General features: G+C 28.6%; 1 protein-coding gene across 2 annotated transcripts in view; it reads left to right on the forward strand.

Annotated features, from left to right (window-relative positions):
• The window catches only part of LOC142325296 (uncharacterized), a 315,502-nt gene that overhangs the window by 215,807 nt on the left and 76,551 nt on the right, over positions 1 to 23,144 (forward strand). For both annotated transcript variants that reach the window (XM_075366857.1, XM_075366858.1), the window contains exon 3: positions 1,168 to 1,225. The gene's annotated coding sequence lies outside the window, so the exon portion shown is untranslated. The remainder of the gene's footprint in view (positions 1 to 1,167; positions 1,226 to 23,144) is intronic.

Raw genomic sequence — 23,144 nt, forward strand, 5'->3', positions numbered from 1 at the left:
AACAAATAGAGGACGACATAACCTAATTTATGATGTTTATATTAATAGTTTTCATCGTATTTTATTTTGCTAATTCATCAACATTTCCTTATTCCATAACAGTATCGATACACCCACTATCGACATTTTATTATTTTGTATTCATTTCTATTTGACAATTTCAGTTAACATTTCACAGCCATATATATTATTCCTTATGCATACATACTTAAAGATATGTTTAAATTTCGCATCCGATTTGCCAACTAAGCCATTTTTAGGTACAAATTTTTTTAATATATAATTACTCTCGATATGTTCAATAGCGTAATCTTTCATGGTGTTTTTTTTTAATCCTAAAAGGATTGTCATTCGTCCAAAACGGAAGAAAAAGGTTAATTAACAACACAATACTTTCACCCGTACTGGAGTTGGAGAATTTGAGACTGGAAATTCCTTGAAGTTTTTGAGTAGATAATTCTTAATTTTATAAATATACTTAAAAAATTGTTTGTCATTCAATGCTTTTTTCTTGATAGTTTTAGTTTAACCATTTTTTATGTTTCATTTTTTATCATCGATTTTAAATAATTTCTTCAGCTTTGTTTGAAGATGATAGTTTAACTATGAAATGCACATCTAGTTTTTCTTACAGACTTTTCGAAGAAAAGTGTACGGTATTACTTTTATACACACGCACGAATGCTTTGGTGTGTATAGAAACAAAAACAAAATTAATCTAATTTCTTTTAACTCATTATTTAAAATACATATTTTATTTGTAGTAAAAATGAAAGTGTTTGAATACAATGTGCCAGGAATCCTCACTTAAGTTACTAATGCCCATATTTTAATTACAATAAAAAAATACACATGTTTCACATTAATATTATAACAGATGATTCGTGTTTAGGAATACAAATTATTGAATTAAATAAATTATGAATAAAAGTAAAATACCCAACCCATTTTTTATGACTGAACCTTGAAAACTTTAAGATTAAACCATGAAAAGAATAAAATGTATTTTTTTATATATAAAGTAATTATAAATAAATATTAGTTATTAAATCTTTATATTTTTTTTTTTTGTATATTATATTTTAATGAATTATTTAAAAAAAATAATATCGTTATTATATTATTTTTATGTGTATTATTATATAATTATTATATTTTATGTTTTAGATTTTGAAGAAAAGGATTTTGAGTCCACTATAAAGAACTTGCTCTGTTTTTAATTAAGGTAAGTTAAAGTTTATTTTTTATATTTTTTTTTGAAATATTTGGGCGTCTACTTCTTATTCTAGGTTATTAATCCTAATCAGATTATTTAAAAATAAAATAAAATCATCCATAAGATTGTAACGGTGTATTTAAATACGCCATACCCTTATTTAAATTTTAAAAAACATAACATTAAAAACATTTAAATAAATTGCTAGACAATACGAAAAGATTATAAAAGAAACCCTATGCTCAAGTGAAAAGGAGTGTCAAACAGGAGATCCGCAGTCAAATATAACACAAATCTTTATTTCACCGAAGGCTAATTAAAAACTGGTTTAATAATCCGGTGGCATGAAGGTAAGCAACTACTTCTTTACCGTTTTCCAAGTCAACAACATCATTTCTTAATCCGTACTTTTTTCTGAGGTTTTCGTACATTGTACACTCTTCAAGTAAATTCTTAACAGTGAGCGGTTTAAATTATTATTTAATTCATGTATGAATTTGTTATTCGTGTGTGACCGATCTTTAGTCTTGTCAACACTACTTGCTCAGAGTGAATCAGTTTTGCATCACTCTCAATTCATAGTAATTTTTACCGAATTCGGTTTAATGCATAAACTTCTCCATTCATTAATCTTTCTGATAATATTGGTTAGACGATTTTTGCCGTCTGCCATTCGAATTGGAATTATGTTCGTATTCTTAGAGTTTTTTGCCATTCTGGCGGCTTCATATACACTTTCATTTCCTAAGATAACCAGTATGCCATCTCTCTTTCTCTCTTTTTGTGTTTAGCCTCTGAAACCACCGTTACACCGAAGTGTATTACTTCAGAGGATAAATGAAGATGATATGTATGAATGTAAATGAAACCACCAAAGAACATCGGTATCCACGATCTAGTATTCAAATCCGTATAAAAGTAACTGATTTTACTAGAATTTGAACTTTAGAACTCTCGACTACGAAATCAGTTGATTTGCGATGACGAGTTCACCACTAGACCAACCCCGTGTGTTACCTGCATGCTCTGGAGTTCATATGAAAATTTAGCTCACCGCTACACAGCGGTGAGCTAAATTTTCGGATATTTTTCATAGCTACTGAAGATTGAAGAAAATTCTTGCTGGAATTGCTGGATTGTTTTTTTTCCTTAGGGAAATCTAACCTTGTCAGGCTGAGAAAAAGTCATGGAACTATTTCTCTTGTTAACATTGCTAATGTATCAGACAAAGCAATTTCGTATTTAATTACTAATTCACAGTACCATATTGCGACTAGTCTGGAATAGATTGTACATAAAAAAACCACATGATTATTGTTTAAAGATTTATAATTTATGTGAGTAGGATAGGGCCATATATTTGTTGCATATCTTAAGAGTAGAATCTCTCTTTTAAAACGGCATTATGCCGGCTTCAGACGTTAGACAAGTCATCGGGCTTGTTTGGAAAGCGCGTAAAAAAAGTTTATAATCTAACAAAGCGCCAAAAACTTTATTCTTAGTTTAATAATTTTTATCAAAGTTACTAAAAACGTTCCCTTAAATTCCATTTCAAATTTCGGCTGAAAATAAATAATGGTGGCAGAAGAAGCCACCATTCTACCTCCGTTTCCCTATTTCAAGCGTTTAAAGACCACTTTACATGCTAGATCTCTTTAGAATCATAAAAAGTTAATAAAATTATGCATGACAAATAAAAGAATTTCAATTAACTTTCTAAGAATGAGACCACTTTACATGCTAGATCTCTTTAGAATCATAAAAAGTTAATAAAATTATGCATGACAAATAAAAGAATTTCAATTAACTTTCTAAGAATGATTATTAGATATCAAAGCGAATAAGATAAAAAAAATCACAGTTTATTGTATGGCATGTAAGTATTTTATGTGAAGAAATTTATTACTTAGGTTACTAATTATTAATTTATTTGTGTTAGGAAATTTGTGAAGGATAGATATAAAAATTACTCGTGTACAAAAACGTACACAATGACTTTGTAGAGCTTAAGTAAATATTTTAATAGCGTATGTAAGGAACTTAGACTACTGAAGATGAATTTTTAATGAGTTTAATTGTATCCAAAACTCATTTGAATATTGTCTGACATTGACACAACAATGCTTCCGTGCCACTGCCGCTAGTTACTAGTATATTACAATAATAAAACAGATTAAACTAATTTACTCTTGGTAACCCAGAAATTGAACGAAAAAATTTAATCAGAATCACTAAATCTAAAATTACGAGGTCTGTAAATAAAGTAATGAGACTGGTTCAGAAAAACACTTTATTTACAATCCAATTATACATGGACTCTATCATCTTCGAAATAGTTCCCTTGGGAAGCCTCGCAACACTTCAAACGGTTTTCCCACTCTTCATAGCAGTATTGAAACTCAGAAACCTGAATATCCTACAGATGGTTTGTTACATTTTTAAAAATGTTTTCTACTGTTCCAAAATGGAGTCCTTTGAGGTGTTTTTTTAAAGTCGGGAACAAGAAAATGTTGGAGGGACTCAAGTCAGGTGAATAAAGTGGTTGAGGAACTACAGGAATATTTTTCTTTGCCAAAAACTCGTTAATTGAGAGTGCAGTGTGACAAGGTGCATTGTCGTGATGCAGCATCCAGTTGTTTTTGATGTCTGGTCTCATGAACCACCTTATTCACCTTACTTGAGTTTCTGCGACGTTTTCCTGTATCCGACTATAAAAAATAACACTTCAAAGAACACCATTTTGGAACAGTAAAAAACATTAAAAAAATATAACCGACCATCTGCCGGATATTCCGGTTTCCTAGTTCCAACACGGCTATGAAAAGTGGGAAAACCGTTTGAAGCGTTGCGTGGCTCCCCAATGGAACTGTTTCGAAGGTGATAGAGTCCATGTATAATTGGATTGTAAATAAAATGGTTTTCTAAACCATTCTCATTACTTTATTTACAAACCTCATATATTTTAAATCAGGTGATCTGTTTTCTCCTCTTCTTGAGTGGATAAATGATTTACCGAAGTTCATCATTTCTTAGGATCCAATAAATGTATATCTATTGACTTATTCATCAATTTAACGAAATTCTTTAATTTTAAAGACTGTTAAAATTTATGCTCACACTACGATGAACTCGTATACATTATCTGTTATTATTTTTTTTTTATTTCCCATTATGCATGTTAATAAAACAAGCGTATATTAAGGTACGTAATCAAAAAATAATTATATTAATATCCCTACAGCTAATACTAGAAGATTATTTTAAAAAATTAACAAAAATAAGAGGAATAAACTTGAGGGATTTAGATATTTTATCTAGCTGCGAAACGAAGATTAATTGCAAGATTGAAATTAGAGAAATTGTGTAAAAAGAGGTGCTAACCAACCTAATGCGTAAATATTCACAAGTAAATTTTTGTGATTCAGGTCACAAAAATTAAAATATATAAAAATATTTAGTTGCACATACATCTGACACATGGATTATAATTAATGAAAGATGATCATATTTTTAATGTAAAATTCTAATATTTTTATCAAAGTAAGGAAAATTAAAAAAAAGGCACACAGAAAGAAAAATCTAAATTCTCTTTCAGAAAGAGTTGTTAGGATGATATTACATTCAAGCAATTCGCAACGAATTAGATAGCTTTCTCATCTTGTTAAAATTCAATTAAAAATAATTTCTAAAAGAGTATAAAGATAGAAGGGAAGATCTGAAGCAAATTGTAGAAGAGACTACAAAACAAGAAATTATAAAGAAGAAGAAGAACAACAACAACAACAAAAAACAGATATTAACCTGATATTTATTTGCTTTTAGTTTTACATAGGACAAACAGTACGAAGTTTAAATACACTTAACTTTAATATAATCAACATTGGTCTACAAATAAATACTAATAAATAATTATTAATTACATAAATTAAATGATTAACAGTTGTTCAGGTATTCTAGATACAGGTAATGAGAAAAAGGATCATATCTTAAAATGGTCATAAATGGTCTTAAAGGTCATATCTTATAATGTAAAGAATTATCTTTTCATTATAAGAAGATGAACATTATGAAATCATACGGAATCATTTAGCCTGAAACTGAAAAATAAATAAATAAAACCATATCTATTCCATCTGTATATTGCAATCCTACTTCTGTGAGTCTCTTAAATGAAGAAAAGAGATTAATTTTGACAGTAGCCATGCTAGTATTACAAAGGATTAGTGGAAAAGTGACTAAAAAAAAGTTTTGATTTAAGAGCAGAATTTAGTTAAGTTTATATGTTAATCGATAATTATTGAAATTTAATGATTTTGTGTAATTCAATGGCTATTATTAATTAAATAATTTTAAATAAATTTCACAATATAAATATAGACTAAAAAAAACAGCTATTTTACATAGTAAAAATAAATAATAACTTTACTAAAGAAATGATTATTCAACAAAGGCAATGAAAAAAAGAAAATCCCATGAATGGAATCTTTTAATTAAATTTATAACGTGTAAAAACAAAACTTTATATAATCCATTCAAGTAATTTAAGGAAAACCGGAAAGCGACACATACACACACACTCGCTCATAAATAAATATTATGGGAAAAACTTTTAACGTTATATAATACATTTAAATATATTTTAAAAAGTTGAGCGGTTTAATAACATTTTACTTTTATAATGAATACAGTGTGAATACGTGAATTACTGGAACAGTTTTTGCAGTGACTCAGCCTTATGCTATTGTGAACAGAAGTGAAGTGTGATATTTTTTTTTTTTCTAAGCGAGGGCGGATGACTATACACAGTAGATATGATGTGGCGTTCAACAGACCAAGACCAAACGTAATTAATAGACTTGAATGTGTATATTATTTACCTTCTCTTTTTTTCACACTCATACAAAATAATGCCTGTTCTAATAAATACAATAATACAATTACCTATTGGTAATACAATTATTACCTATGGATGAAACACTACTGTATGTTAACAAAATAATGTATGAATCATAGAATATTGAGTTACATTAAATAAACGTGTATACATAAAACAGTATTGTTTCCACGATGAAAAACCTCCTACAATATTAAGTTGTAGATAAAAAAAATTACGCGATCATAACCATATTCCGACATCGTAATAAACACCGATATAACATCTAGAATTATTGACTTTTAAGGCAATCTGTGTTTTAATTAATTAAAATTTATTAAAAATCTTTAATTACTAATACTGTTGAGGGTGGTAGTAATAAATTTTTATTTTACTTTTACCTTATCAATGAAAAAAGTGTGGGATAAACAATGGAGTGGTTCACAGCTTTCGTATGACGTAGTGTTCATGCCGCGTTTAACCATTTCCTTACTTTACTTTTACGTGAACTTTGACAGTTTTTTTTTTTTTAATTACTATTATGATACTAGACGCCGATCCGATTGGAATAGGAAAAAGAAGCAAGGAGTTTTCATATCCTTGTTCAATTTTTTTTTATGTCGTTTGCTAATATTCTTTTGATAAAACAGTATTTAGCTTATATTAAGAGCGAATAAAAACTTTTCCTCTTGCTTTGTACCATCATTATTCTTTATAAAATGGTCTTAAAATGTTTACTTTTATTTGCTGAACCAATGCAGTTATAAGAATAAAATGATCGATCAAATTTAATAAATATTGAACATTTAACCCAAGATACGACATATATAGATACGACATATATTTAAACGAAAAGGTCGTTTTCGTTAGCATGAATTTATAAAGATTTTCGCTACCGAATCGATATCATAGAATTTTAACATTAAGGTTTGGGTTGCAACATCCCGGTCAGTTTTAATGTATATTTTAAATGCTAAAAAAGTTATTTCTAGCCCTTATAATAAAAAAAATACAATAATCGAAATTGTTTATCAGTCTGTAATTACTTAAGTACATATTTAACAATTTATATTACTTTTCAGGGCAATAATAATGGTCGTTCCATCTAATCTTCCCTTTACCGATATACCCTACAAAGGTTATTTCTAAAACAGAGCCTTTACCTTATATACCGGCTAAATATATATGTATTTTCCACCTCTTATTTTATCATAAAATTTGATATATTAATATACTTCCTTCTGTTGAGTGTGTCTTAATTAGATTTTTACTTTTTTAGCTAAATAAATATGTTAAATTTACTAATTCCGGAATATAAAATCATTTAGTACAAAAGTTACATCATTTTATCATAAGTACAGCTGTTTTTCTAATGTTATACATTCTTTAAATCCTTTAAAAACATTAATTTTTCTATCTAAGAGGAACTTTATGAGGTTCATTATGATCACTGTTAAACTAAATTGAGAATTTTTTTCTAACTAAAAAAAAAACAAATCCTACTGAATGTAAGGTAGAAAATTTTGGGTCCGATTCAACAGAATATATGAGTGAAACACTCATATATTAACACTCATATATACTCATATATAAACACTCATATATATAACACTTCAAGCTTAGGCTAGGAGATGAAACAATAGGTATGTTGTTATTTTACACAAAGAATAATGCAAAAACATAATAAATTATATTTAAATATATAATTTCCGGCGGTTCGACTGGCACCTATCGTTTCACATACATCGAGTACGGTTGTACGCAAACTAAAAACATTGACAACCAGTATTCATTAGTATTAGCTAAAAATAAAAAATGTAGTTTTTCCACCCTATCTTCTTAAGTTATTCTTAACCTGATATATTTAAAAGGATAGTAGTTAATAGGCTGCCTGTGAAAAATTATGAAACTGATCATAATATGAAGGGGGAATATTTTGGAACTGTATGAATGATCTAGCCAGAGAGACCAACAATATGTACAAATACGTATTAGAAATATGTATCTAACTTTCACTTTTCATAAAAAACATTTCCTGTGTGCTTAAAAGCATTAATGGAACAAAAGTAACAATTTGTGAAAATTATGTTTTAAAATGATATGTATTCACACACGCGCGCAGGCGCGCGCACACACACACACACACACACACACACACATTTATTTAAATTTCAACAGAAATATCTATGTTAAACACTTAAATTTTTAATATCAAGTATTTTAATTAAGTAGTTGGTATTATTTTTTAAATAATATATTTAAATTAATGAAATAAATGATTATTCGTAGGTATTTGTCAAAAGGAAATTAAATTTAATTATATAATTTAGGTGATTTTAATTTTCAATAATTTATGACAGATGACCATAACACAACACTAACAAAAAAAAAAAAAAAAAAAAAAAAAAAATGGCTACATCTCGTGGAAGTAGTGATTCTGTTTTCATTTTAATCATCAATTAAAAATAAACTTACTAAGCAAATAGTAATACTTTTTTAGATTTTATTTATACATGTTGAACTAAGTTTTAAGTGACACTGGTAGAAATGTGGTATTGATAAGCGTTTAAAAATGTGCGGCTTTATTTCACAAATTATATGACGATAAAAATTTTTACTTCCTGTAATTTTATTAGCAATCATTTTTTCATTCATTACAATGATATAATCTCTTTTCTAAGTTGCCTGTACAAACCGCCTTGTGTTTTATATTTTATTCTCTTTTCCTTTTTTTAATTTAAAAAACTGATTCGTAAAAAACTCGTAACTAACTGATCAGAATAGTACTTACTCGTAATATTCACAAGTAAATATCAAAATTGTACGTCTAAATACAGTCAATTTCATTTGATCTTCAATTAATATAATTTATTTTACGAATTCATGAAAATTTAGATTTAAAAATAAAATAAGTTACAATTATAATCTTTAAGTTTTATTGCTACTATAATGCAAAAAGCAAAAATAGAATAGATTAAATTATAAACTTTGTCTGAATTACCAAATTATCTGAACTTGTTTTTTTATTAATATAAAATATTAGCAATGTACAAAGGTAGTAAGGATTTGTTTCATGCATAGAACTGATTTTCTAAATAAAGGTTTATTGGTTCAAATATATCTCAAGACTGATTTAAAATACTACACATAGTGGATAATGATCTCAAATAAACTTTCGAAAATAAATCTGTTCACCTCTTTCTATACTGTTGAATATGGTTTTACTTGGATGTACATTTTTCACTCATGTATTTTTCCATATTTTACAGTTTTGGATTAAGACAATAACTTAATTTATTTTAAAGGTTGTTAAGGAGATTTATGGATAAAAAACTTTTTTTGATAAAGACGTGTATGTTTATTCTAAATAGCTGGTGCTTCAAATACGACTTCACAATTAAAAAAAAAAGCATATACAAATTTATTGAGATAACTTACTGATTCGGTTGAGATCTCATTTCATAGAAAAACATCAAGTTTTTTATCCAACATTCACTTAGGTTCGATTTAGCTTCCATTTGTAATGCGACATACATCCTCCCTGAAGTCAATTTCATTCCAGAAGCTAGCAAGTCGGGCGTTACCTCTGCAGCTGCGACGTTAATTCGAAGTCTTAGCTCAACAAGATTGGCAGGCAAAGGCGGTACATAAACCCGATCTTTAATGAAACCCCACAAAAAAAGATTTAGCGGGTTCAAATCTGGAGAGCGATCCACCGACCTGGGAATCGAGTATCAAGAAAAGCTCTGACTTCTAGACAGTAGGGAGATGGTGGCCCATCTTGCTGATAGTAATGACGTCTATCTTAGTCATCATCGTCTAACTGATGAAGTAGAAAATTTTGAAGCTCAACATAAACGATACCATTTAAGGTTGCCTCCTGGAAGAAGAACGGGCCGTACAGACTTTGTTTGTTAGGAAAAAATGCTTTAGGGCTCCCACGAATGTGTTACAATGTTTCATGAGGGTTTTCGCTACCTCATATTCGGCAATTGTGGGTGGTCATCTTGTCACTGATGTGAAACGTTGACCCAACATTAAAAATTACATTATCTATACATGTATCGTTGTCTGCAATTTCCTCACAAAATTGCAGCCGAGCTATTTTCTCATCACCTGAAATATATTGAACCATGGACAATTTTTAGTCTGTATGGCTTCAAGTGCAATCGTTTACGTGATACTCGCCAAACAGGCGTTTGTGGAATGCCAGTCTCATGTGACAAACGTCGAATTGATTTCTGCAGACTGTGCAAGGCTTTCGAGTTATTCCACAGCATCTTCAGAGCTGCTATTTCACAGCTGCTATTCAGTGCGTGGTGACCTGATGATTTTATATGTTTAAAAGAATAACCTCTCTCAACGAAGATTTGTTGCCAAGAGTAAATTGCATATCTAATAGTAGGCTCTCTATCGTACTCTCTACTAAAATTACGTTGAACTGCAGTTGCTGACTGCAAATCGTGAAACCAAAACAGACAGTGAGCACGTTCCGTATCAGTATATGCATCTATAACAACACTGGTGACAGCGCTGGTAATCGAATTCGGTACCAATGAACTACGTGAGTCAAAACGATGTGATTTTCTATGAAATGAGACAAAAACCTAATCTGTAAGTTACCTAATTCAACTTTTACTTGCTTTTAAAATTGTAAAGTCCTTTTTTAATAACCACGTATAATAATTGAAAATGATTATCTTTTTTTTCTTTGCTTGATGATATTGCCACATACGCTTGAAGCTTGTGCGTGGGATATGGAAATGTTGCGTATGAAAAATGTCATGAGTGACCGGGATTCGAACCCAGGACTTCCGAATGAAAGGCCCAGATGCTACCACTCGCGCCACGGAGGCCAGCGAGTGGTAATTATTTAATGCTGATATAATTTAAAATAAGGTAAATAGGTAGTTAAGCTAAATGCTTAACTAAGCTAAATTCTTAAATGCATTGCGTATAATGCTTACAAATCATGTAAGTAATTAGTTAAAAAATAAAATTCATAAATTTGTCGATTTGATTATGTTTACACACAAATTAATTTTAAGCTAATGTTTTATTAATGAAGTTTTTATGTTACTTTTAGTTTAAGAAAACGATATTATTTGTTACTGTAAGGCAATTAATTAATTAAAAATGCATTTTAATTCTAATTATCGTAACTATATAATCGAATTACACCTAATGCAATTTTTTATGTATTTTCCCTTTTTCTATTTTGAATCACTGGATTTTTAAAATTAATGTTACACCAGATATACGTGAGAGATAAGGTTCAATACATTAATATTTATTACAAAGTTCTTTTCTGGTTAGAAGAAAAGTAATTGATCTATTCTTGTATTTATGGTGTCAAACATATCCAAAAGAATTTATTTAGTAGATAAACATTTAAAAAATAAAATTAAATATTACAATAAAACAATTCAAGTCAATTTACAAGTTGTAAAAATCAATTACAATTTTTTTAAATTAAAATATCAATTACGGTAAGATAAAATTAAACTTATCATGACAATCAGTTTATTTGCCTTAGGTTATACAACTCTCCTTGACAAACATGTAATAAAATGTTATCTCCTATTAATTTAATGTGCTTACATTAAAAAAATAATATTAAATTTGAATAAATTATGTTTTGTTTTTTTTTTCAATTAACTTATTACGCATTTAACTTGGATAGAGTACAAACTCCCACTAAGTTTTACTGATATTGAAATTTTTTACTGATTAAAATTCAAATTGCCAAATTAAAAATTAAAAAAATTATATTTAATTGACATATAATTTAAAAAATAATATAATTTTCTTTAAGAATTTTAAATATTATCTTGATTACACAGACGGTAATGTGCTTATATCCAATACCAAATAGAGTTCGGATGTAGGCCCTAGCCCAGGGTTCATTCTCGACTAGGACATGAAAAATTTTATTTTATCTAGTACATTTTAATTTACTCTGTAATTATCTTTGTTATATTGCGAATAAAAATAAAAATTTTAAATTTGCCTAAATAACCTATTAAAATTTTCACTAATTCTTAACTTTAGATCGTTATTAATTGTAAAAAATAATTTTTTTATTTAGAATAAATTTTCCTTTTCTGAAACTGCATACATATTTATTTTTTTAATGGAAATAGATCAGAATTCGTTTTAATTTATGTATATACTTTTTTCTTGAGGATCTACATTGAAATCAATTAAACAAAATATTGAAATTAACTAAAACTTCAATAGAAACTCTAGATTAGCCAAAAAGGTATTTGATTTACGTAAAAATTAAGTAAAATTTTACATTAATGAGCGTTTTTATTAAATTATTCCATAATATAATTAATCTTAATAACTTATGAAATGAATAATAAAGTAGGCTGCTTAAAAAATGAAAAAAAGCGATGTCAGAAAGAACATAATCACGGTCTTGCGCCACCAATAAGAATAAATAAATTATTTATGTATTATTATAAAATAAAAAACGAGAAAGAAAACCATACAATATCTGATAATCAAGGAGACTAGATTTATTTCCTATTTGAAATTTTCTTATAAAAACTGTTATAAAACTTTCAGAAATTATTATTTTTTTAATGTTTAGAAATTCTTTTTTTCATTTCTACATGTACCGAAAGTCATTTTTAGGAATGAGAAGAAGGATTTAATATTAATGACAATTAGTAGAACCTTTTTTATATTTTCAGTACCATATGCTTCAACAGTTTATATGAAGGATCTTGAAAAGACCTTTCTTGATTGATAATAACTTAACGAATGAAAAGAAATCTTGTGTCCCGCTTTAGAAAATACATCTGGAATAGAAAACTGAACCGAAAGAATGAGAGTATGAGATAAATTCGTTAATGATACAATTTCCTTTAATAAATCGTAATTGTTAACTTATATATATATATATATATAATTAAATAAAAATGATTTTATTTTACAAACATAATAGGTAATAACAATATTATAAAACTGATAAAATTATTATTCTACTTGTGTTGAAACATTTATACAGGCTGCACTCACTCACATGCGCGCACATACGCTTTCATTCACAGTGTATTGTTATTGTTTGTTTTCCTGCCTTATTAGGTAATATTAATTATGTAATATTCTGGCTAATTCTGCATAAACTGTCTAGTTACAGTCTGTTATATTAAATAATAATAGGATAGCGTAAATTAACGCTAAATAAGGCACAATTATACTGAATTAACTAATTGCTTTAAAATAACACCATTTCTAGTAATTAAGCCATATTTATACATATATCATTACATTCTACAGTGATAGATATTGATATTTAATTGCAAAAATTTGGCAAAGTACTGCATGATTTTCCAGGGTATTAATAATAAAAATTAAAAGAGTAAGAGCAAAAAAACAAAAACAAAAATAAACAGAATATATATTTTTTGAGGCGGGGAATAATTTTTTAGAAAATGTTTCTAAAAATATTTACATATAAACAAATCAGTCTAAGTAAAGTTATCTAAATCTACATCCCTTAGGCTAAAAAAAAAATTGAAAATTCTCAAAAACGTTTCTTCATTTTAGGTTCGGAGTCTATTATTTTGAAAAATTATAGATATTTGTTGATAGCTCTATATATGAATTATAAACTTTCAAAAATTGGTCGAAAGAAAGAGAGAGAAAATGAGAATTTCGATTTTTTTTCTTTATATCAATACTATAAAAAATAACTGACAGGTAACGCAAAATAGAATTTGTTTGAAATCGGGCTACCTAATTTATCTTAACAAGTGATAAAATTGAACATTTTAAAAACTCACGATACCATTTTGAAGGAACATAACTGCAGCGACTTATAACCGTAAAATGAATCTAAGAACTTTCTCTGGGGTGATTCCTATCTAATGCAATGAGGTGATACCTATGTAATGTAAAAAACCCGCATCGAAATGGGTCCAGTAGTTTTTGAGGAAAATGTTAACAGATTCGCGCGCGCGCGCGCGCCACACACACACACACAACCCGTTACCCCAAACGCAAATATCCGTCGTGTGTAAAGATAAACCATTTCCCATTTAAAAATGAATATTATTTGTCAACAGGGAACCGGTATTTTAAATAGTCATAAATATTCACCAACCTATTAAGACATAAGTATCAGAAAATATTAATTTTTTTAAACTTATTTTCAGATCATCGATAAAATAATAAAAAAATAAATTGTGTATAATACGATATTAAAGGATTTTCAGGTGTATAGCCGTTGTAAACATTACAGAAGAATTAAGTCTTTAAAACAACAATTATGATTACTTTAGAAAAAAAAGAAAAATGGTGACACTATTTTCTTATCTAGAAACTACTTCGTTAAAGTTAATAGCTTGTTGCATTTGATTTCCTGGTTTAAGTATCATAACGAGGCAGTATAATTTTGACATGATTGAATCAGAAAGTACTGTCCTTCACTTTACCCCAGAATTCAATAAATTATTGCATTTACAAATAGCCTGCTTAATAACTTACTTTATTCCGAACAAGGAGACAATCTAGATTTTGAGGGATGTGTTGTTCACTCAGTCAATTGAAATAAAATTTATGAATATCAAAAATTAAAAGGTTTTTATAGAGTGATTCAAGAAGAATGTAATAAATTTTCAGGATTTGTTCTACTGGTGAAAATAAAAAATAAAGTTGATATGAACATCGGTTCGGAAACATTTGTTATTGAGTGTCGGTTGACGAAAGAATTCGCACTTATTTCTACGGTTTCGGTAAAATTAAGCCAGACTGCCCATGTTAAAGGATAAATTTAGTGGTTTTATGTGAAAACTAATTTGAAATTTGAAAAAAATAGGTTCCGGAACTATATATTAAGGAGTTTTCAAGAAAACTGGGATGCAAGACAAAAGATTAGGGTCGAAAACACAGTATTTTATGTTTTCCGTAAAATAACTTTATTTAATGTGTAATAAAGACATAAATTTTTAACAAATAATGTAGAGAATCTGATTCTGCATAAAATTATACGAATAAAGTCCATACAAACTATTTTCGAAGTTTAATAAAAAATAAAATATATCAAAATGTGGCAGATTTTTAACTAGGTATCAAATCCCTTTTCTGTAATTGTAAGGTAATCCTTTCATGATTAATTTAATAATATTTCTATCGATTTTGGTTTATATATGTAGATGTTATTTTAATTTTTTTTAAATAATTTTTCATGGCATTGAATATTTAGTTAAAAAATTTAATACTAATGAAACTAAAAAAAAAAATTGTAAATGTTTTAATTTTTATATTTGATATTAAAGTAAACGTGGTAAACATATCAAAAATGATTCTTTTTCATCTTATCCGATTTACGGAGCAAAGGCGTGTCACGACACTGGATGTGCTTATTAAAAATAAATAAATAAAAATGAATATTTTTAATAATTTTATTGAAAATAGTTTCATTATCCCAGATTAATAAAAAATTATAAAAATCAAAATAATTTTTTTAAATAAAAATAAAGTACCAAAAGAAAAAAATTAAAGAAGGAAAAATAATCATTCTTAAGCCTGATTAAAGGTTACTTAGATGTAATAAAACAGTGAATTTTCACTCATGTTATTCAAAGAGAAAATAATTTAAATATTGCAAAATACAGATTCGAACTAAACCTACTATGGGAACGTGCTATGGGAAATCAAAATTCTTAAGTATCATATAAATATATATATATTTTTTTTTAATCTGATATGGACATCACATGACATCTTTGTACTCCTATTAAATTATATGTACACATTTTTTTTTTTAAATGAAAAGCACATAAAATTTTATCTCATTAATAACTTCTGATATTTTTCATATATTTTTTTTATTGTTATTGAATTGTTATTTATCGAAAATTCTTTTACAATTAGAGGTTAATAATTATTTGTAAACCAGTATATTTAAATTAAAAAAAAAAAAAAAAAAAAAAAAGTCTGATTCGAACCGATGTGCCTTCCGCTTTTTCACCAAAGAATACCGGGATTCAAAATCTAGTTATCAAATCCGAATGAAAATAATTAGCTTTATTAAGATTAAAGTTTTAGCTACAGTATTCGAGATATTCATGTAAAAGTATTATTTTTTTCTTTTTCTTTTGAGGGATCAAAATATTTCATTAATTAAAATTTTATTAGGCTATAACTCTGGAACCAATGAAAATAAGTACCACTTATGATATAGCTCTCGTTGAAAAGCTCTCAATGGTGGTATATTATTGCAGTTAAGAAAAGCTTTTTTGGACACTTTTGGTTCAGTAGATTGCAATCAAAATGGGAGGTGCACAACTAGATGTTACAACAGTTATAAATCCAAAATTTCAACATCCTACGGTTAATCGTTTTTGAGTTATACGAATACATAGTACGTACATACGTACGTCACGCCGAAACTAGTCAAAATGGATGCAGAAATTATCAAAATGGATATTTCCGTTGAAATCTGAAAACCGAAATTTTTCGCGGTGACAATACTTCTTTACTTCGTACAAGGAAGTAAAAAAATAAGCTAAACTCCAAGCTGACGGGTTCATACCCCATCGACGAGTAAATTCTCTTTTTAATTAAAATTAATATTAATAATTGCAATTAATATTTTGCAGTTTTTTAATTATTTATTCTTCGATAAATAATTTCATTAAAAATACAACCTTTGCTGAATATTGTAAAGGTTTCAATATACAGGAAATAGCAATCAGGTTATATAAATAGATACATACTGTTATCTAGGATGGATAGATCAGTTAATTACTTAGTATGCAAGAGAATTCTGAATGATGTGTGTTGTCACCTGAGGAAGCTTAGAGAATTGTAAGTAAAACGTTGTGAATTTAATTTATAAGTTTGTATAGTTGATTGGTTAACCCAAGAGATTAATAAAGATAATATTTTTCAGTAAAATATATCTTATTATATTTAATTCTATCCAATCAAGAGGAAAATAAACTTATAAATTGCACTCAATTTTATACTCATATATATATATATATATATACATTTTATATCATAATATTCTTACAAAGGAAAACTTTTTCTCTTTGCAAAAGATTAAGTATGTTTAAAAAAATCATTAAACAACGTAAAAGGAGAGATAAGCTAAAAATTACCGTTAATTTTTGCACAAATGCCTTAACATATCAGAAATTAGTGGATCTACATAAATTTAAGCGACTGATTTTATTTTTTTTTTAAATTTAGTATTTTATTATTTACCAATACATAAAGATATATATATATCCATAGATGTTCATTAATGAATAGCTAATTAACAATAAAAATAATTAATTATTAAAACCATAAAAAAATGGTATTTGAAAGAAATGTGCAACCGTGTATATAGATAACATAAAATAATATTTATTTTTATAAGTCAAAATTTACTGTTTGTCGCAAAATTCTTCTATTAGCAATTTTATTTAGAAGTTATAGTTATTGTTATATATAGTTAACGAAATTTGTAATATTCAAAATAAGGAGAAATGCGTTCAGAACAGTGGTCACAAAAATTCCCACTTCTAAGGAATCTTTTTAAAATACAAAATCTTATTGTAAGCTGAAGAAAAGTATCCGGAATTTAAATTACAAATGTTTGCCTAATGTACTGATAACTATTTATTTTATAAAACGAGATTTTATTTTTCGCTAGAAAAGTATAACAGAAAAATTAATTTATTTCGACTTGCATTCATGTTAGGCTTCAATGATTGATTGTTAAATAAACTGATTGTCAGCATACATAAAAAAGTATTATTTAAACGTATAAATTATTAATTTATCTAAAAATAAAGTTTTTTTTATGTAGTTATAAGTTATCATATGATATAATAAAAATAACGTTTTCAATAAAGTTAATACAACATAAAGTAGTCAGTATGAGTGCAGACTGTGTGTGTGGCCTTTATTTGGTCTGCTTTGTGATGAAGACATTCTTGCGGTGCAAATTACCTACATTAAGACGTGGCCGAATCATGAAAACAATTAATAACTTCAAGTCTCGACGAGTGGAATGTCGTTCTTCCCCACAGCACAAACAATATCTGTCGTTTTTTCCCGCCGAAATCTCGTTGACTTGGTGCATCATTTTCTTTAAAATTGCAGTTATATTCCCTCTCTCCCCCCCTTGCACAACTCTTCACCGTGCTTATAAGTTTACCTCATCCCATTCAGCTATCAGACAAGTCTAAACTACTAATGCTACTTTTTTCCTTTTCTTTACCGTCATCTTTTTTAGCTTCTTGCTTCTACTTCTTTCTGCACTTGGTTTCTACTCTTGTTTTACAAAAAAAAGATAAGCTGCCTTATATTTACGTGTCTTACCATGAAACTGTCTCGCCACCAACATCGTTACTGACATATTTCTCTGGTAACTAATATCCTGATTACTTTCGTACTAATTTTGTTAGCTCAGATATATCATTTTTATTAATAAAAAAAATTGATTTTAATATTAATTTAAAAATTTAAATTATATTTGGTTCTCCCTCATGTAAAAACAAAATGTTTAAAATAAAAAATTTCAACCAATCAACATTCGAGGTCAATTATACTGTCTCTTCACTTCTACATACTCCTACCCTATCCCATAAATTGGAATTATAAACGAAATGAAGTGATTTTTTTTTTTTATAAATAATAATAAAATTTAATAATAAAAAAAATTATATATTGCATTAAAAGTTAATTTAAAAAATAAATCTACAAGAACGTAAAGTCATAGTGAATGACTTACACCTGAATTTTTGTATTTCAGTTCAATTATTAAACTATTTAGCGTCTAATAACATTGTATAAAAATTAAGAGATTGATTCGATTAAAAAGGAAATCTTGCCAATCATATTACAATAATGTAAATTATAGATTCATGTTTGTCAAATTTCAACGGGATTTTTCCTTCGTATATATTCTTCTTTTTCTAAAATAAATAAGAGGTATTTTTCTTAAAATATTGGAGGTAAATTTTTATAGTCTTCATTATTTATGATTAACATCAAATATTATTATTCCACAATACTGGTAAGCACAGTCAAAATTTTGAGATCAAGTTATTTTAACGTTACATATACGTAACAGAAATCGGATATAACATTGATTCCAACCAATCGGCAATCTATGTTATTTTATCTACCGGGTATCTCTCATTCTGTAGATGGATTCCACTCATTTTTTTTTTTTTTTGATAATATTTATCCGTGGTATTCCATAACCTTTTTGTTAAAGTCATTTAGAAATAAAGTGAAGTGATTATCATGCATCTGAATGTAATCTCTGGGGTGCAGCCTACCTTTTGCCCGACGGATCCAAATAAGGTCTTGTTAGATTTGTTCGCATCATCAGGGATTTCGCAGCTTTACACCGAAATTGATGACAACTATGATCATTCGGCTATTCTGCTCACTGTCATTACGTTAGTAATTAAGATGGTGGTGTCTCCGGTACTCCACAACAACAGGAAAAACTGGAATTCGTATCGTAGCTGGGCTGAGAATGAGCTGGTAGTGCCTGTTTGGTTGAGATTCTCCAATGATATTGATAACACGGATTATATGGGTTTTCCTATTAAGACTTTATCTACAGCAAAAGTTATTCAAGTGATCAAGAAGGACGAAAGCTCACAGAAGAGCTCTGGCTTGGATTTAATCCCAAACAAAATGCTCTTTAGCTACCTTTCAAAGCCATCATGCATACTTCCCAACGGATTGGAAATAGTCATGGTCTCAAAACCAGACAAACCGGTACACGACGTGAACTCATACAAGCCAATAAGCTTACTCTATCGAAGGCATTCGTAATGTTATTCCTTTGGTAAATGTAGCCTGATTGGAGCATGGCCGTATAAATTACTGATCTTCAGCTCGGTTTCCGTTGCGGTCATTCCATAATTGAGCAAATGCAAAGGCTTGTAAACGTAATCAGCTGAAGAAGCCTTGCCAAATCCTAGTAAAGGCAGTTCGATTTGTATACAGATTTAAATACTAGATCGTTGATACCGGTGTTCTTTGGTGGTTGGGTTTTAATTAACCACACATCTCAGGAATGGTCTACCTGAGACTCTACAAGATTATACTTAATTTACATTCATACATATCATCCTCATTCATCCTCTTAGGTAATACCTTACGGCGGTTTCGGAGGCTAAACAGAAAAAGAGATGAGAAGCCTTGTAGAGAAAGAATATTGTTCAGTAGCCTTCTTAGACATCTAACAGGCCTTTGACAAGTTGAAGATGAATCCTCAACAATTCTATCTTAATCTACGCGGTCACTGTCGACACGTCGTGACCTTACTTTGCGGATGACCCGGCTGTTCAAGCAGTTACCGCCAGCCCAACTATACAATCTGAGTTGGATTTGATCAACAGATTGCTGAGTAAATGGAGAATAAACGTTAACCAAGAAAAATCAAACCATGAGGCATTCACGATAAAGAGAGGAGACTGCCCACTGATCCACCTTGATGTGGTTTTAATTCCACAAACTACGAATATGAGATACCTAGGCTTACAACTCGATCTTTGACTAACGTGGAAAGTTCATATAACAGACAAGAAGAGTCAACTTGAAATAAAGTTTAAGTAAATGTTCTAGTTGTTGGGCAGAAGTTCTCGTTTGTCTTTATCTAAGAAGCTACTGGTACAGTCAACAATTCTAAACCCTATTTGGACCAATGGGATCGATTATAAATCACCGTAAGCAGAAACAATGTCGTCATCTTACAGCGGTTTCACAATAACTTAGCCAGATGTATAACAGAAGCACATTGATTTGAAAGAAACAATGAGATACAGAATTATTTAGGATTATGGTCCGTGCGGGAGGAAACACACCGTTTCAGTTCAAAGTACGAACTTCGGCTTAACTTCCACACAAAAAACTTGGCAGTGAACGTACTAGACAACAGGATGATGTTAAAAGGTTGAACCGACTGCACATTCTAGACTAAGTGTCTATATAATTCTTAATGTGTATACAGTAAATTCGGCTGTGAGCACTGTCATTGTCTTGTTCGACACTTAATTTCAAATTCTTTACATATATTTCTATTTTTCTTTATATTGTTTCATCGGTTTTTTTGTTACTAATTATGATATCTTATTTTACTTTCTATTGCTTTAGTGATGTTGTGTGTCATTCATAATTGATAATTGTATGAGCTTGCCATAAAAGTTTTTATAATACTAGTATGTAATTTTGGAGAAGTTTTACTGTGAGGTCTCCATATCATTTGATTCTGGGGGGGAGGGGGGTGTTTCAATTTATTAAACGTTTATCCAAATGTAAGCGATTGTAAATAAGCTTTGAAACAATAGAAATAATTTTTGTACAATTTTAATTTAATGAAGAAATATCAAATATTTAAAGATAATCAAACGAATTTTTAAAAATAATAAAATTAGTTGTAATAGAAAATAGAAGTAAACATTAATAAATATATAAGTACAATTAGCCGGCTAAATGTGCTTCACATCAATTGTCATTGTAGAAAAGAGAGTTTAATAATTAAATCTTCTCCAATAAACCCAAGAAATCACAACTTTTCAATCTTCTGTAGATAATTCCCGGATTCAGACTTGTTTTTCTAGGGAATCATTTCTAAGGTTAATAACCTTTACATGTTCGAGATCCTATACAGAAATGTCATCCCAGTTGCGGTTGCAGTCAAGTGAAGATTAGTCTTATTTGTGGTAACATATTTTCATAAAAGATTATAATAAACGGTTAAATCATAATTATTCTGATTAATTATAACTGTAAATAACATTTTAGTAAAAATTTTTACGTTACTTCTAAAATCAAATCTTAAAGTATATTAATCGTGATGACATGTAATATAACTTAATAATTATGACACGGTTTTCCCCCGACAAATATGCCACCATAGAGATATTTTATGAAAATGTTTTAATACTTTCCGTTACGCTGGTATCATACTTAAATTTTTTCTGCCATTTTTTTTTAGTTTATAGGTAAAATAGCTCTGTCTATTTTTTCTTTATATCAGTTAAACGTATTTTTTTTAAAGAATTACTTTGTTTATTTCTGTTCATAATTATGTGAACTAAATTATATATAAAGAATTTATATTTAACTGTTTTCAGACACTATATAACGGATTAACCAGTTTTATTGAGTTCATACTATCAAAATATAGATATTTTTAAAACTATTTTATTTTGAAAAAAAAAATGATTTGTACTATTAAAATTTTCATTTTTCAATTTCCTATATTTAGTACCATTCACTCAATTAGTTTAGAAATTTTCATAGTATTTTACGGAAATTGGAGCAGCTAATCCGAAATTAAGTGTCATTAACAGACGTAGATACAGCATTGTCAAACACACTACCCTACTTCTACAGGAATATAAAAAAAACAACCTTATAAACCGATCAGGATTGATAAGAAAACCAAATACTTTTAGATAGATTTCATAAGAAAGCTACCTATTGTAATGGGTACCATGATTCGACTTCTGGAAAATTTCGACATATCTTCGCGTTTCACTTTCCCCATATCTCAAAATCACCGTCAGCTCAAAAGTTTGTATTTCACTTTCTTGTGGACACGACAACGCCGTAATTTTCCGCCAATCACTTTAAAATTTATACATAAAATATAACGACCCAAAATCTTGGTCGAGTTCATTAATGGGCAAAATCGGACCATGGGGTGGAAATGGGAGGGCTTTTTTGAAAAAAAAATATCGCTATTACTTTGCTATTACGTAAAATATCGAATTCGTTTAAAGTTCCTGCTATTCTTTGGATAAGATCCTAAGTAAGTAAAGGTTTTTGATATCACCAACAATTGGCTCAGAGGGTGGAAAAAATGGGGGTTCAAAGACAAAAAAATCATACCTCTTAATAGACACAGTATCGAATCGGTTTAAAGTGGTCGTTAGTCCTCTATTACGTAAAACGTTTGTCTGAAACAAGTTTTGATATGACCAACCCTTACGGCTAGGGACGACCAAAATGTTGCTGGAATTGTAAGAAGACTTGTCGTATGCTAAACATGTAAAACTTTTTTCACATGCAACCATT

Source organism: Lycorma delicatula, chromosome 5 (genome assembly GCF_047948215.1).
Source record: "Lycorma delicatula isolate Av1 chromosome 5, ASM4794821v1, whole genome shotgun sequence".
NCBI lineage: Eukaryota > Metazoa > Arthropoda > Insecta > Hemiptera > Fulgoridae > Lycorma > Lycorma delicatula.